General features: G+C 36.8%; 1 protein-coding gene across 1 annotated transcript in view; it reads right to left on the reverse strand.

Annotated features, from left to right (window-relative positions):
* Positions 1-18,317, reverse strand: part of DPYD (dihydropyrimidine dehydrogenase) — a 793,614-nt gene that overhangs the window by 68,745 nt on the left and 706,552 nt on the right. The gene's annotated exons all lie outside the window — the stretch shown is intronic.

Raw genomic sequence — 18,317 nt, forward strand, 5'->3', positions numbered from 1 at the left:
GAATCAATTTAGATTAGATAGTTCTTCAAATCAACTTGCACTCAGAGAACACAGGAGCAGTTTTTTGGTCAAAAATAATCAAACTTCACATTAAGGATAAATAAATCTATCTTCAGTAGGACTTCACCAAATATTTCTGGTATTAGTGTGAAGAACTAACTTGAGAATTCTTTTCTTTTTTTTTTTTTTTTGCGGTACGCAGGCCTCTCACTGTTGTGGCCTCTCCCGTTGCGGAGCACAGGCTCCAGACGCGCAGGCTCAGCGGCCATGGCTCACAGGCCCAGCCGCTCTGCAGCATGCAGGATCCTCCCAGACCGGGGCACGAACCCGTGTCCCTTACATCGGCAGGCGGACTCTCAACCATTGCGCCACCAGCGAAGCCCTAACTTGAGAATTCTGGTGAACGCATTTTAAAGAAAACTTCATATAACATTAGGGAAGGAAAAGAAACTCACATCTTTCATATAGTTTTACGCATTTAGAATTACAGATACATGAGACGCTCTCTTTTTCTCAAAGACCTAAGAAAAAAATAAAGAGATAAAGAAAAAAAGGAGAAAAGAAATAAAAAGAAAAAGAAAAGATTCTAGGGATTTTTGTTTCAGTCCTCTTCAAATAGTTTATTCTCATCATTTCTATCGGATTTAACTTCCTCGTATTGGCTTAATTTCCCTTCCTCAGTGGTAGACTTAGAAAACTGCACTCCTTAAAAAAAAAAAAAACTTTACATAATAACCCTTTTTAAAAAAGATAAGTAACAATTTTTCTTCAGCCTTTCTTTTTTTGGCTAAACTAAGTTTAATTTAGTCTACAAAGCTAAATAATGCCCTTCCGGATTTTGCTTTTTGGCACTTGAAAAGTCTGGATTCTTTTACATTTGGCTCTTCCAGGGCTATTTTGATAAAATATTTGATCAATATTCTTTAGAGACTCCTACAAAACCTTCTAAAGCTACTACTTTCATTTTTAGACTTTGTCACTATAAAAAATATATGTTCACTCTGGGAAATTAAGGAAATACAGAAAAGAAAAAGAAGGAAACCAAAATCACCCAGAATGCCTGCTCTCAGAAATGCCAGTTAATATACAGATATCTCCATTGCTTTTTTTCCTGTCCACATATACATGTTTTTTGAACAAAGCTGGAATTATATTTAGATATCATTTAATTTCCTGCTTTTTTTTAAACTTAATACGAGCATTTCTAGGTACAGTGTACATTATTTTTAAATATTATATTTATTTTAAAAAGGAGTCACTTTCATTCTACCAAGGGTGTTTATAACAAGATATATTTTTGAAATCCTGCTTGGTAGAACAGTTATATAAGAAGTGGGGTATCTCAGCATTTGCTTTAAACACACTGAAATATTTAATGGCCAGCACATTTGGAACTGAGAACACTTGACCAATTAGAGTAAATTCCTTGAACTGCAAAGTAAATAAACCCAGAAAAGTGATTTGAGGACCACTATTACAGATTGAGGTATCCGATTCTCTTGTCCACAGTGGAAAGAAACCTCAGGGATGAGTGGACCTAGACTCCTGAGTAAGGCATTTTAGCATCATCCAGTGACTGTAGAAATTAGGTAGACCCTTCTATGCAGTAACTCAGTATATATAATGCATACATTTATAATGCTGTCTATAAAATAGCAAATACAATCTTCATCTATATTCCACAAGTACTTTCTTAGAATTTAAGTTTTTCAAGCATTCACAGGTTAAAAATGAGTTCTTTTTAATCATAAGAATTTTTTTACTATAGCATATTACCAGGGAACTTAGCTATTCATTACCTCAGGTTTAGTTTCTGAGATGAGTACAATTACAAACCAAAAAGCATTCTGAAAAGAAAATTTACAACCCATCTTTGTAGGGCCATTTCTTATATGTCATCTTGCAAATTTTACTCTACCAGAATTTGGGCAGAGTTATTCTTAATAAGTGTGTAAAGGCCGCTTTTCTGTGTCATCAAGAAGAGTTATCCCCCAGCACATGCCGACTTATTCCTCTAGTGTATGCGGTATCCCCAGTTACAGACCTTTCCTACACGGTAATCATTATTCCTGCTTTGCTTTTCTGGTCATCAAACCTCAGTACGTATCACCATGAAACAAATGTCAAATAAACGATTGTCTCAGGAGAACCCCAGAGCTGAACGTTTGACTCTCAAGACTTTGGAACAATATTCTCTGACTTTAAGGCCTTTGATAATTCAAGTGACTTTTTAAAGCAGAAGGACAAGAAATAGGTATGCTTCCTTAAAGTAGATACATAGGCAAGTGTTTTTCTTCCTGCTTTGCACAAATACAGTAGAAAATCTTTTATATTCTGGCAACCAACCAGAACTCTATTAACTGGTAGATGAAGTAAACTAAACTATATGTTCCAGATGTAATAGGGAACAAATGCACTCGATCCATGGAAGGTAAAGTCACAGCCCACAAATGGAAAGAACTAAAAGTTATCAGGTCATTCTACATGAAAAGTCCATTTTGACATTTCTGTTGTATTAACAATCTGTTCCTGCTTTGGTGGCCTTGGAAGAATGAACAGCAATATTCATAGTCTCTACTATCAGCCTTGTTAATTTTTTTGAAGACCACTGGATACTTATTAACCTACGACTTTTCACTACTTGAAGTGTTCTCATTTCTATAACGAATAGATTAAAATCAACAGAGAAAAGTTCCAAAGAGTGACAAAGTTATTGGGTTTTCTTGAGATTGTTATGCTTACTTCTTTATAATGGAGGTCTTTTGAGTCATGGTGAAATATCACCTATTTGGAGTCATATGCTGTGCTTTATCCCTTTGGTAGATCAGAAAAAGAGAGAACTTGGGTCCATCACTGAAATCTGATGCAGCAAAGAGGAGTGACAACTGAAGGAGTCTTAGACGAGTTATCATTTTTTCTTACAAATTACGTTCTTATTCATTCTACAGTTATGCCAAAATAGCATTCGTTCTCTCAGCAAATTTAACAAATAAAATAAAATACCTTTCAATGTAGTGGCTAAGATTCAGTGATGTTGAGGGAAGGATGATATGTAGAGAGATGCTACTGTGGTACAGGGTGTTGGTGGTGGGGGAGCAAGTGTGCACCGTTAATAGGAGAAGATGTCAAAAAAAAATGAAGCATAATAATAGTGCAATTTATCCTTGCTAAACGTACTGCAGTGTGCTATAATTAAATATGAAAACCTAAATTTATCTCTATGTTCGGTTGTCATTAATTTAACAGGGAGTGCACATGTTCTAATCTAATGGCTGATTTTTTTTTCTCCATGTGCAGCATATTAAAATGTATATTAGCCTCAAGGTGTATAAACACAAAATAATAGACCAAAGGTTTTGGCCTGTGGAGAAAAAAATCCATGCTCAAAGGCCGTCAAGTAGCTGTGATGCAGGGGAGACACTCACTTAGCCTCATTAAGCCAAAGCTCTCTTTTGCTTGTCTTTTGTTCTGCATGACAGCAGCCTCTTTGTTGTATAATAATTCATTCCGAGTTCGTTCCAAGCTACCGAAACTGGTGAACTGTGGCCATTTTAATGAGAAGTATTGGTGGTATGCATAATCTGGAAGCCACGTGGCCAGACAATCACAGAGCACTGCAGCCCGCAAAATGAGATATTGTCGAAATCACAAATTTGTCAAGTTGTTTTTGGACAGGGTATTATAATAAGCACTAAAATATGCATCCTATTACTCTGCATCTGCCAGTCAAAGATCACAGTAATGAATGCGTGCTGCAGGGTAAAACCAGGCCGTTTTCCTAAGTAAAACAAACCACAGAGTACAGAAAAGAATTATGCGGTAGGTTTTTTTGTTTTTGTTTTTGTTTTTGGCATTGCTCGATTTCTTTTTTTAATCCTTTTGCACCAGGAGTCAGGTTCTCCTGGCATGGTGTCCACTGCTAGCAGTGAATACACAGAACCTTCTGATGCCAGGGAGTTTACGTGAATACATTGCTTTTTAATAGGTGTGCTTACCAATGGAGAATACAAAATCCTCTAACTCAAAGCTTAAACTGAGTCTAATGAAGAATTCCTTGGAGACAAAAGAAAAAAAGAAGGATAAGAAAATCTCTCCCAATGATATGATGCCTTATGTTTTATCCTTTCCTACTTCAAATGGCTTAGGCTTTGGGGCTCGTTTTTTCGTTGTGTTTTTTTCCCTGGGTTTTGTATCTGTTTGTCTGTTTCTTGCTTTTTTGTCTGTCTGTCTGTTGGTTTGTCTTTTTGGATTAACCTGAAGCTTCCATACTAGCCAGTTTAAGAAAACCAATACAGTGTATAAGGTAAGTCTTTTCACTTGTCAATAAAAATGGTCCTTAGGGAGAGTGACCATATAATTTATCATCTAACCCAGAGCACAATTGAGAATGAAAGGGAGAGGGGTATCAACAATTGAAGGCATAAAAAACTGGTTTGTCACAGGCAAACTGGCCTATACGATTATCCTAACTGTAGGTTTTTGGATTGGTAAATGTGAAAGAAACTCACAATGACCAAAGGAAGTACAACACATTCTGTTATTTTAGACAATCTGTATTAAACACGTAGGGGTTTTGTTTTTGTTTTTGTTTTTGCCTTCAGCTTACGGACTCTCCATAAAGCCCGGCTAGAAGTACAATGACTGGAAGACAATTGCAGAATAGGGAGAAGAATCCACCGTTCCACTCTTTTCTAACCACTCATTTAAACAAATTTTATTTGATCGGCAGGCACTATGAGAGACAGCAATCTATAAAACTATGGTCCTCATGGTGTTTATAAATAGGACTGGGGGTGGAAAGATGGTTAAAGACAAGTACCACAGTGACTCAAACAAACAGGTACACACATAGTAAATGTTCGTGTAGGTATAAACCAGATGGTCCCTTAGTTCAGAGGAGAGAAATATACTTGCTGGTGAGGAAAAATGAACAAAGCTTCCTGAAGTAGGTAATGACATCCTGAAGAAAGAGTAGAATTTCATTAGGCAAGGACAACTGAGGCAGGGGAATTAATTGCACGTCATAAGCCGAGACGTTGAGGTTGTGATAGGAAGGAGGAGGGCATGTTTCAGGACCACCTGACTCAGAGATGATGCTGTATGTGCAGAGGAATAACAAAAGTAAGATCGTATAACAGGTTGCTGTGAGATCCCAAAGAGCCTTGAATGCCAAGTAAAAGAATCCCTTAGGCTTCCCTGGTGGCGCAGTGGTTGAGAGTCTGCCTGTCGATTCAGGGGACGCGGGTTCGTGCCCCGGTCCGGGAAGATCCCACATGCCGCGGAGCGACTGGGCCCGTGAGCCATGGCCGCTGAGCCAGTGCATCTGGAGCCTGTGCTCCGCAGCGGGAGAGGCCACAACAGTGAGAGGCCCGCGTACCGCAAAAAAAAAAAAAAAAAAAAAAAAAGAATCCCTTACGTCTATTGATCAAGCAGTGTCATTGAAGGCTCTGAACAGGAAAATGAGTTTTGGAAAGAGTAAACTGGCAGTGATATATAAGAGGGCTGGAGCGGGAGAAGCTGGGAGGAGAAAGCCTACAGTCGAAGAGCAGGAGAGAGGTCCTAAAAACCTAAACTAGAATGTTGTTATTTGAGTCAGATAAATGGGGCTCATCCAAGTGCTCCCATTCTTTCTGAAATATTTCTACTGTGAGACTTACACATATTCCCCAAGTTGCATCATATCTTCTCTGTCTTCCGTGCCCTCAGCCACCAATCCATCTTGTTTTCATGAACATCTCTTCTGTGCCTTGTCTCAGGCGCAGTGATTGGAGAGCACGTGACTGGTCTTGAGCTCTACTTTGAAAATGCTCAGGACCAAGAGGGTGAGTCTATGTGACTTGGTATAGCCTAAGCTAGTAGGCATTTTCTTTTGCTTTAATGTTTAAAAGTATAAGCACTTGGGCTTCCCTGGTGGTGGAGTGGTTGAGAGTCCGCCTGCCGATTCAGGGGACGCGGGTTCGTGCCCCGGTCCGGGAAGATCCCACATGCCGCGGAGCGGCTGGGCCCGTGAGCCATGGCCACTGAGCCTGCGCGTCTGGAGCCTGTGCTCCGCAACGGGAGAGGCCACAACAGTGAGAGGCCCGCGTACCGCAAAAAAAAAAAAAAAAAGTGTGTGCACTTTGGGGACATAACTATTTTATTTTATAGGTGCAGGTTTGCAAAGGAAGATAAGTGCAAGACAAACCAGAGCCCCGAGTTTGTCTCAGGAGATACAAGCTAGAAGCTCTGCCCACAGTTGAACCATGGAAGCCTGAAAGTGTAACAAATGTCCTGGGATGTAATGTCTGGGGTCTTAAAGCTGTGATGCATGACATGCTAAGCTCTTCAGTGCCAGAGGTCTCTGTCTCTGGGGCACTAATACATCCCTCCATTGCTCAAGTCTTCTGTTTGGGGTGTATCCGTGTGTGTGTGTGTGTGTGTGTGTGTGTGTGTGTGTGTGTGTGTGTATGTATGTGTTTTCCTTTGGGACATTTGCTTTGAAGTCTGGTCATCAAACTAGGCTCTTGCCTGGTGAGAGCACCATCCTATAGAGAAAACATCCACATTTGCCTGCAGTTTGTGTAACTTGCTAAACTGAAGACAGACACACTGCACGGCAACCAGAATGCTTTCATTCACCTTTTAATTTCATTAGATTTGTATCTACTGGTCGAAATTCTGGTTTTATTTTTCAACTCTGATGATGAATACTAAGAATTATTTTACTTATAGCTCTATTTCATTTTGTAGGGAATAAGAAGTATTGTGAATTTTTTACTTTAAAGACCTCAATAATATTTAGCTTCTAAATGGAATCTTCAAATATACCAGGGGTATCTTATGGCTTACTATATACTGGGAGATGTCTGCTATGAGATCCCTGGAAATATCTGTCTCAATAATATCATTCCACATGCTGATGTCATGACAAAAATCATTGAACACCTGTTAAATAATCAGAAACACTTGATAACATTTCCAATGATTGTTCTACATAAATGGAATCCCCTACAGTGCAGTGCTTGTATTTTCTTTATATTCCCCTTGAATATTCTTCCTTGCATTATAGCTATTTAAATCTTACCTTTCAACTAGACTATAAGTTCTCAATAGATAACACCTGCTTCACTCTAAGTTCACAGCACAGAGCCTTTCATGTGCTTTGGGCTAAATAGATATTAGTGGAATAGAAAGGTAAATCTAAATGTTTCACACTTTTCAGAGTTCCTCTCTATTATAGAAACATAATAGGCAGATGTGCTAACAGAGGATGACAAAAAATAGCAGTCTTTTGAAAACTAGTATTTATTAAATGGATGGAATATATGTTATAAGTTAGTGTTGTATAAACAATTAAAATGCTCTACAAGGACCAAACTGAAAGCTCATATTGGTGGCAATATGATGTTGGATTCTAACTGTATTTCACCTGCAAAAGACAGATTACTTTACTCCATCCCCAGTGCTATCATCTTAGTCTATGGCAACATTGTCTTGTAACTAGATTTCTCTAACAGCCAGTCCCACCTGCCCAGTGCGCAATAAAATGCAAGGCCCATTGTTTTCAAAAGCATTAAGATGGAGTTAGCAGGGCATTAAACCAAGAGCAGAACTCTTTTGAAGAGGGGCGTGTTTTGAGACTGCACAGGTCACACACCCATGAAGCTGGCCCTGGTAATAGTCTTCTAATGATCTCCCGGATTTGATTTTGCATATTTTCTATTTTCCCACTGCAGCACAATGATGTATTTAAAATGAAATTTAGATAATATCATTGTTTCTGGGAGAAACCATTTGACAGCTTCCCCTTGCACACTTAATATACTCCAAATTCTTTATCGTAAAGCTCCACAAGATGTGGTCACTGCCAGCCTCTCTAATCCTATGTGGTATGACTTTTACCCTTTTTCTCTAACTTTGGCCATACAGGCCTTCTTTCAGTCTGTTAAACTGAATCACAGATGCTTTTCTCTCCCAGTGGAATGCTGTTCCCTGACTCCCTCTCATCCTTCAGATCTCATTTCAAATATCACTCCCTCAGAGAACCCTTTCTTGATACCCAAACCAAAGTAGCTACACATTCCACATATTCTCCTAAGCACACCTTTTTCTCCTTCATTATAGTTATGACAAAATTTAACTTTTTAAAAAATTAAAATTGTTTCTCTCCATTATCTGACTGTAATCTCCAAGAGGGCCAGAGCCCAGTCTATCTTACTCACCACAGCATAACATCTGGCACAGAGCCTAGCTTACAATAGGTGCTTAATAAACATTTGTTGAATGAATGAATGAATGAAAGATTCATTCAAATGATCAATGACATTTTTCTCATTCTTTTAATGAAGTTAAGATGTAATTTGCTTGGGCAACCAGAAATATACAAGTTCACTCTGGCATTTGGAGGGGGGAGTACCAGGCTCTGTTCTGTACCCAGGAAGAAATTATTTTCTCAAGATAATGAGTATTTATTAATATTTATTTTTGTTATACAAAATAGGACCCAGAACTAAGTACATTCCCTCCTCATCTGTTTTCATGACTCCTGGGTGGTCTGAAATATAATGCCTTTTTCTAGGGCTTTCTCTTTCCCATTTTCTATTCTATTTCAGAACAATGAGCTGTTATTTTTCACTAGCCATCTTGTCTTTCTTTGGCTTCAAATAGAACTGGGGCCGTTTTTAAGAAACTACACACAGAGTATATTGCCTCTTCCTGGAATTCTAGTACATTATTATGACAAATGTTTTTCATAGCAATATTCATTGCATTATGTTCAACTGTTTTTGTTGTTGGCCTGGAAATACTAGAAGTATAATTACTAGCTTTGACAAAGTAATAAAGTCAATAGAAAAAAACTATGCTAGGATTATGGCCTCTTGTTAAGAGAGATAAGCAGCGAAGTCAGTACATACATGGAAAATTAATATTGATATCAAATCCAGCTATCTTATGCTCAAAATAAAAAATCATTACATTCTTAAAATATTCTTCTATGAAATGTATTCCATTTACAACTTGAATGCTATAGAAAACATTAAAATGCTTTATATATATTTATATAGCACCTTACTTCATTTAGAAGCTTTTTATTATATGTTTTTATTATATATATATTATGCTTACATATATAATATATATTATATATAAATAAATATATATGTGTAAACTTTCTTTTGATTCTCTATAACAGTTCTATGAAATCAGCAGAGGAAGATTTAGTTATCTCCATTCTCTAGATGAGAAAACTGAGGCTCAGAAATATTACCTATGACCATGCAATCAGCTAATGATAGAGTCAGAATTCAGATTTTCAGATTCCTGTTCTATTTTACTGTTCTATGTTTAACAAATACAGCAGATATAAAAAGCATTTTTTTTTTTTTTTTGCGGTACGTGGGCCTCTCACTGTTGTGGCCTCTCCCGTTGCGGAGCACAGGCTCCGGACGCGCAGGCTCAGCGGCCATGGCTCACGGGCCTAGCTGCTCCGCGGCATGTGGGATCTTCCCAGACCGGGGCACGAACCCGCGTCCCCTGCATCGGCAGGCGGACTCTCAACCACTGCGCCACCACGGAAGCCCATAAAAAGCATTTTAAATTAAAAACATTTGATGAACATATTCTATTATTCCATGGAAGAACTTAATAGCAAAAAGTTAATTCATGAAGAAGATTTACGATCGTACATTATCTGAATCGGTCTAGTATTATTTACTAAGCCCTCTTCAACCTTTCCCCATCAAAAACAAGTGTATTAAATTAACATTATAGTTATTTAAGAACTAATTTTTTTCTAGCCTGATTTAACTTTATGGATAAAGTATTAATTATCATGATTTCTTGGTTCTCCATCAAAATGCAGTTGAGGATATTTAAACTGGTATTTCCAGGAAATTCCTTATGCTAACTTGGTAAAGCATTTACTTCACAGGAAGTATTTTCAATACTTTCTATAGGAAATTACACTGTGCAATTTCAGCCAAAGTTTCCAGGGATATGGAGGATTTATTTCCTGGCCTAAACCACCTCTAAATGAGATTTAAGAGTTTAAAAGTTGGTAGTGGAGGGGAGTAGTGCCTGTGTTCTGGTGGATACGGTCATACAGAGTGAAGTAAGTCAGAAAGAGAAAAACAAATACCGTATGCTAACACATATATATGGAATCTAAAAAAAAAAAAAGGTTATGAAGAACCTAGGGGCAGGACAGCTATAAACACGCAGATGTAGAGAATGGACTTGAGGACACGGGAAGGGGGAAGGGTAAGCTGGGACGAAGTGAGAGAGTGGCATGGACATATATACACTACCAAATGTAAAATAGATAGCTAGTGGGAAGCAGCTGCATAGCAGAGGGAGATCAGCTCAGTGCTTTGTGACAACCTAGAGGGGTGGGATAGGGAGGGTGGGAGGGAGACGCAAAAGGGAGGAGATATGGGGATATATGTGTATGTATAGCTGATTCACTTTGTTATAAAGCAGAAACTAACACACCATTGTAAAGCAATTATAGTCCAATAAAGATGTTTAAAAAATAGATAAATAAAATATATTCAAATTAAGGGACTTCCCTGGTGGTGCAGTGGTTAAGACTCCACACTCCCAATGCAGAGGGCCTGGGTTTGATCCCTGCTCAGGGAAGGAGATCCCACACGCATGCTGCAACTAAGAGTTCACATGCCACAACTAAGGAGCCGGCGTGCCGCAACTAAGACCCAGTGCAACCAAATAAATAAATATATATATGAACATATAAAAGATATTCAAGTTAAGTAAAATATTTCATGTACAAAATAAATTTGCATTCACAAATAAAACTATTATGCCTTAAAAAAAAAAAAAGCCGGTGGTGAATGTATGGCTGGGCTACATTACATTCAGATGAATAAGATTTGCAAGGTCAGTGTCAGTGTCAAATTTGGGTGTAAAATGCAAAGGTAGGAAGTTTGATGTTCTCACTTTTTTAGAAGATGACTGACTCACATATATTGTGTATACCTATATATGAACACATACATATGCAGAGGCCCATATTTAATATCTATTAGTGTATCTATTAAATGATGGTGTTATATCACATATACATACACACTCATATTTAATAGATATTAATATATTATAAATTATACATAATATATGCTATTATATATAATATATGAAGATAGGCATACATACAATAGATATTGACATATACAATACAAAATCGATATTGACATATGATATTTTTTATATATTAATATATATAATTATCTATATGATATTAACACTATCAGCTTTCTTTGGTCAAGTTGTTACACTCTCAGGTATAGCACGACTAAGAAATGGATACCTTTTTAAGCTTATGTTTGATGATTTTCATTGTATTTTCCCACTGATAAAATAGAATTTTAAATATAACTCATTTTATTTTTATCTGTCCTCAATCGGACAGATTCATTAGTTCATTAAATTTAGAAATCCCTTCTCACTGCCCCTCTGTCACGTACTTAATGATCTGTAAAACACTTAAAAACACTAGAGGAGTTCATTTTTTAAAAGAAACCCTACAGAGAAGCTTTCTGAAATGTCAGAAAATCTTTTGTAATCAGCGATTTATTTATTTGTGCTTTAACTACTAACGTTCATATAGTAGAGGCATTCTTCTGCAGGGCAAACCTGTAGGATGCTCTGAAGCTTAATCTGATGATAGCTGATACAGCCTATTTAAAAAAAAATTTTGTTTTGCATTGCTATTGTAACAAAACTAGTTTAGAGCCTAATGAGCAGAATTAAAAGCCAGAACAGGATCTAGGTTCAGCTGTGGGGGAAAGAGAATAACAGCTACACTGCATCCACACTCCTTTTCTAGCACTGTCTTTTTTGTGGACTATTTGGTAACATGGCATGATAGGTGAATTGAGGCCTGGCTGTAGGCTGTAGAACGTGGTGAAGACAGTGTTAAGAGCATGTGTCTAGGTAATCTGCACAGTAGGTACCCTTGTCCTAGGTAAGTTAAATGTGTTTTTACCTGTGTCATCACGAAAGTGGAACAGGCTAGGGCTGTACTAGACTGAACTTTTCTCAAGACCTGGTAGTGAAGTGGGGAGTTGGCCTCTACTGGTTATCTTCTGTGGGGGTTAAGGCTTACCTGGCCTGAATGAGTACCCAGGCTTGGGCTGGGTACTACTAGGTATGTGGGATGTAACATTTGGGACATAGTTTTCTGTTTGATTTCACTACTATACGTCAAACTTCATGCTTCCTAAAATCAAAGGCTTTTCGCATTTCATATTTCCGTGTGCTGTCATACGTCTGACCTTGGAATCATCATTTAAACTATTCATAGTTCTTTTCATCTATCAAATTTTATAACCTGTTGTTCTCTGGGTCCTGTGTGAAGCATAAGCCTTTCTGCTTTTGTGTCCAACTATTCTCTTTGAATTTTCACCTGAGTCATTTTCTCCCTCTTCCATGATTTGTCTCTGGATAGGAGGCCCCAAATTGCATTAGCTGTTTTTATTATCCTAATACATTGAAAGCCTGATTTTACTATAATTTGTTCTTCATTTTCATCCCAGTTCTAGGTCTCCTGATAATCTGTTTTCTAAATTGTGTCTATTAAATGTCTTATTTGGCATTGCTTTTTCACAGATTCATATCTTACATCTAACCAGGTTTCGCTTCATTTCTTTGTCCTTATTTGTAACCTCTTTAGATTCTTTTATAGAAGTCAGCTTTTTCTGAGAATTGAAAATTGGCTCTCAAATTATAACCATCTACAAATTTCCTTACTGTTCTTTTGACCTCATTTTCCAATGATTTCATTAAATAAGATATACAAAGTCCTTCCTACTTTGAGATACTACTTTATTGTAATATATATACCAGTATTTCTCAAACTTTAACATACACATCAGTCACCTGGAGATCTTGTTAAAATAGAGATTGTGATTAAGTAGATCTGGGGTTGGGCCTGAGATTCTGCATTTCAAACAAGCTCCAGGCGATGCTGATGTCGCTGGTTCATGTACCACGCTTTGAGGAGCATTTATCTAGACAATTTTAGTTCATGCAAATAACGTAAATAAACTGGTTTCAAATAAAGTTTTAAGGAAACTGTTCATGTTTTTACACATGGAACTTACTTGAAATGGTGGTTACTTGAGATGAATTTCTTTGTATTAGAGAAAGGATCTTACTTCCATACGGCCTAAGAGGGTGATTAGGATTTGATTTTCCCTTCTTCAGAATCTAGGGTCCTGCTTTGGGGTACGAAAATGCTTACGTGGTTCTTTCAAACCCTTCTTGATGGTAAGCTATATTACCTAGTGTTTGCTCCCATTCAATCACATGTCACCTTTTCTGCCTATTCATATAACTTTAGAGATAGATCCCTTTTCAGTGTATTGTCATCCTCTTGCCTTTTGCTTGTTGGGGAGATTTATCTACTTATGTGGGATTTTATTCCTCAAATAAGATAGGTTTGATTACTGACCCCTGAGGAACACAAATGACTAGCTATCCCTATTTGTAATTTCCTATTATTAAGTCAGTTCTCTATGCAGGACAACAAAGTGCCTCTCATTTCCATGGTGACTGAATGAAGAAGCAATGATTACAAGGAGCCAGCCAGAGCATATGAGACAGAAAAAAGGAGGCTTGAAATTTCTCCAGACTTAGGAAATATGTATTCCATGGCACAGAATGCAGTATCACTTCTGAAATATTTCAGTTTCTGTGAGAACTGCCTACACCTCTTGATGGATATATTTTGAAGTTGTACAAGCATTCCCATACCTGTAATATGTGTATAAGCGCTCCTTTATTTTTGACTCTTTTATTTACCCTTAATGGTACATGGAACTAAAAGTGATATATTTTCTAGACATGGCTTGATTTCAGGTGATATATATGTGCAACCAGAGAATAAGATTCTTTACAATGAGCAGTGTTGAATAGGTGCTTCTACAGTAATCAGCCGTCATGTATTTGGACTTGACTGCTCAGGGTAGCCATATATATTCTTATTGAAGCACTGGGTGCTTAAAAGTGCTTTACTTCATTCCGAAGTTAACAAAAACGACCCTGAAAAGTACACTGATAGCAAGCAATATTGCACCAATTATACCCTTCACTGCATTTGATTGTGGGGTTTTCTCTTTATTAGCTTAAAAGTGAGCAATACCAAGTCTAATTCCCCAGGGCCTTTTGTGCTTCTATAAATCATGTCAAGTTGCTCACAACCACTGAATTCATTGCTCTGATTTAGAGATAGCAGTACATTGGATGAGAATTTAAAAACAATAGCAAAAAAATTTAGGTCTTCAATTTATACAAATTCGCAATTTCAGAGAGTTTTATATCTAGGTGAATTGTTCTTTTTATGAGGATTCTTCATGTTTCTCATTTACCAGAGATGAATTTTGGAGAGTCCACTTCTGGTAATGGCCAAGGACCTTGTGTTGAACTTCTGCAAGTAACTCACCACACACACACATACAAAGTTATCCAAAGGGATTTAAGAATGATTAAAAGAAAGCAGAAACTGAAGGGAAGTTGACATTTGGAAGAAGGGAATAACACCATTCTTTTTGCTTGAGGATGGGTTCAGGTGGTATCAAGCAGGGAGGTTAAAATTCAGAGAGAAATCCACAGTCCTACTAGTTGAGAACCCAGAGTTCAGTGCCATCAAAGCATCTAGAAACGGGGAATTTCTAGGAAAGGGGAAAGCTACAGAGAGCATTGAATTCTGCATATGTACTTGGCCCAAGTCTCTGGCTGACTTCTGAGCTATGAATGTGCTTGGCGGACTTCAAGCAGCCCAGCCAAAGCTGAAATAACTGAAATAGCTGAAAAGATATTTCAGCTTCCGCTAAGTGCAGAGGCGTCAGAGTTTGGGGTTTGTGTTCACATAAGTTAACTGTCTGCTGAAACAAACAAAAGTCAGCACTCTTAGGTAGCAAATAATAGAGTCCAGAGTCTCCACAATGTATCATTCACACAGTCCAGAAACAATAAAAAATTACCAGACATACGAAAAAGCAGGAAATTCTGCCAGTTCTCAAGAGAAAGGGCAGTCAATGTAGATCAATCTTGAGATGATCCAGATATTGGAATTAGAGGTCAAGGATTTTAAGGCAGCTATCATAACTATACTCAGGGTATAAAAATATATAATGATAATGAGTGATAAGAAATCTTGCAGGAAAGAAAATCTATAAAAATAAACCAAGAAGACATTCTAAAATGGAAAAATGTGGTATCTGAGATAAAAAAAAATTCACTAGGTGGGCTTAACAGCATAATGGTGATGGTACAAGAAGAAAGATTCAGTGAATATGAAGGGAGATCGATAGAAATTATCTAATCTGAAAAACAGAGAAAAACAATTGAAAAAAAAATAAATAAAGGAACATCAGGGACCTGTGGAACAATATCAAACTCTAATAAATATTTAATTGGAGTCCCAGAAAAGAGGAAAGAAAGAATGGGACACAAAAACTACTTGAAGAAATAGTAACTAAATATTGCCCAAATTTAGTAAGATGCATACATTTACAAATTCAAGAAGCCCAGAGAAACTTAAGCTGAATAAATATTATAGTTGATTTTGAAACATTAAAATGTTTTATAACATTTTAATACTATGTAGGGGGCAAGTTGGGGAAAAGTGTGAGGACTCTGAATTTGTAATATGTTTGGGGATATGGAAAAATGGGAACATAACAAAAATGAACTAGAAGTGCATTTTGTTCCTTTTAAATCTATTATTAGAATGTTAAACAGGAGTACTATAAGAATGAATTATCCATTAGATAACTAAATAAAAATAATATCATTCAGTCACTATGCCACTTAAATAAATTCTAAGATTGCCTTTCATTTCCCTCCCTTCCTTCCTCACTTTCTCCCTCTCTATCTCCTTCCCTCTCTCCCTTTTATCCTGGAGAAAGGCAAAGAACATAATTTTTCTTATTGGCACCATTAGATTGAAGATTAGATTATTTGGGTCAAGAGTTACTGTGATAACCAATAGTTTTATATTTATAATATTGCATATTTAACAAATTTCTCCACAATTATTATACAGTAGACTGCTAGGATTTCTAAGATGATTTTAAAATAATTTCTATTTGACAGATATGAAATTAAAACAGAAAATTATTTTATGAAAATACGTGATAAAGGAAAAATAACAAGCCAACTTTTCTCTATTAACCATTCAGAATATTAGAATAGGGTGACTGGGAAATTATACTGAAAATGCAAAATAGAATGTTTTCTCTACACTACTCATAGTAGAATGTTAATTATACATCCTCAACTGAACCAATGCCCTGGAGCTTTTCTATAATATTGATAAGAGAGTTCAAAATGGATGTCTCTTTAATGTACCACCTGACAAATATGAGATTAAAGGTCCTGCAGAATTTTGAAGGCCAAATGATGGGGTGTCTGATTCTGAGAGATAAGCTAACTCTTTAAATAGAAATGAAAGATTGCATTAGACTTACCCCCTTCTATCAGCCCCCCTCTAATTCCCAAGGTTTAAACTCAATTACATTTTCATTGGTACTTGAATTTTCCCTTATTGTCAAAAATTTTGAACATCTGAATTTCAAAGAGAACACAATAGCCTTACACGCAGAATCAGTCATAGTTGGAAGGGTACCACCCAAATTATTTAGTTCGTCTACAAGAGACTGTACCATTACTGGGATTCAATAATGTGATATCTGAATAAAAGCCTTACTTTAATTACTGCTTTCATTTTTTTTTTCAAAGCCCAGTTCTTAACAAATTTTGAAAACATAAATTTGGACCTGGTCACTGTCTGTTCTCCAGTTAATTCTTCAAATAGCTTCAGGATAGCTTTAGTTAACTTGGCAAAATGCCCTCAGAAATGAATTAGCATGTTTAACAACTTGGCCAATCTCTCCCTCATCCCTACCCCAAGCAAAGCCTATTTAATTTCAAGCAGGCATTTTAGCATATAGTGGTTAAATTCCATCCTGCGTTCCTATCTTGAATTGGCTGATTTGGAGGCAGGCAGACTTCCTTCTGTATCTCATGCAATTTAGAAACAACAGCAGATTAGCGATTAAATTGGCTGAACAACTTCTGGCTCATATCAATTAATTTCTCCAAGGATTTTTCCTTAAATAAAGCATCTTTTATACACAGCTGCAGGGAATGTCTTAAACAACCCAGCCATATAATACACCACTATCTTTGAATACTTTCATTTTTAATGTTAGAAGCTCTGTCATAGAAAAGAGCCTGGAAATCCATCATTATTCTACATTGATACAAGTATAAGAAATAACAGTATCAGTGTTCCAATAAATTAAGACTCTGTAAAGAAGAACTCTCACCTTCTGAAAGGTGCTGCAATCATGAGGGATCTGAGGGTATTTCTAAGCCAGTCAAAAAAGAGCTATATATTTGGCATCTGTAGAGGTATTCTCCTTTTTAATGTTAAATTCAACATGAAATCTAAAGCATGTGTAGTTAAAGTGATTTTCCAAGTAGAAAGAAAACAACCTACCAACCAAGTCCACACACTGAGAACAGTATAAGAGGAATGGGATCACCCTCCTTTGGAAACAGGGCTGAGAGGATAAAGTTGTGGTATTCACTTGTTTCTGGCTCCTAGAGTTCGATTCTTAAAAAAAAGTGGAAGGTTAAAAAGTTGTATAGTAAAACTGAGTCTTCATTCGAATGGGAAAAAAAAATCACTTTCCTCTTGGGGTTTCCTTAAGATGCTTGGTGGTTTACCTGTACTATCCCCTTAGCCTTTGGAAGCTTATCAACCCAGCTACCCACTCCTTTCAAACTTCTCTATCCTCCCAGTTCAGAGGTACCAGGAATTACCTATCAGGAATTACATTTTGTGTTGAGAACTCTCCAGACATAAGCAAGAACCCAGAAATCTGCCAAATGGGCTAAAACTTGTGCTTTAAAGTTTAAAAAAAAAATCAGAATTTAATGCAGATACAGGAACATTACCTATGTTCTGCGTTATCTGAGCATTTGGAAATTTTCCTTATATTTTATTTTCAGTAATTTTTATTACCACTAATGTTTTCAATAACTTTAGAGAGTATATTAATGCTAAATTAGATAATGGGAATGTTTCTGAAAGCAAAAGTTTAGATTTATTAAAAAATGGAAGAAAAGATTTACACATTAAGTTTTTAGAGTGGCATTTCTTTTCTTCTCAGCAGATATCCAGTGGAAATTTTATATTTATCAAGAGTTTTAGTGCAGGATAAAAGTTAGAATTATTCCTGTCATAGGAAGAGCACAATAAACACTTCTGTGGAATATCTACCTCATATTTACATACTCCCTGGATTTAT

This window comes from Neophocaena asiaeorientalis, unplaced genomic scaffold (assembly GCF_003031525.2).
Source record: "Neophocaena asiaeorientalis asiaeorientalis breed wild unplaced genomic scaffold, Neophocaena_asiaeorientalis_V1.1 scaffold147, whole genome shotgun sequence".
In the NCBI taxonomy this organism is placed as follows: domain Eukaryota; kingdom Metazoa; phylum Chordata; class Mammalia; order Artiodactyla; family Phocoenidae; genus Neophocaena; species Neophocaena asiaeorientalis.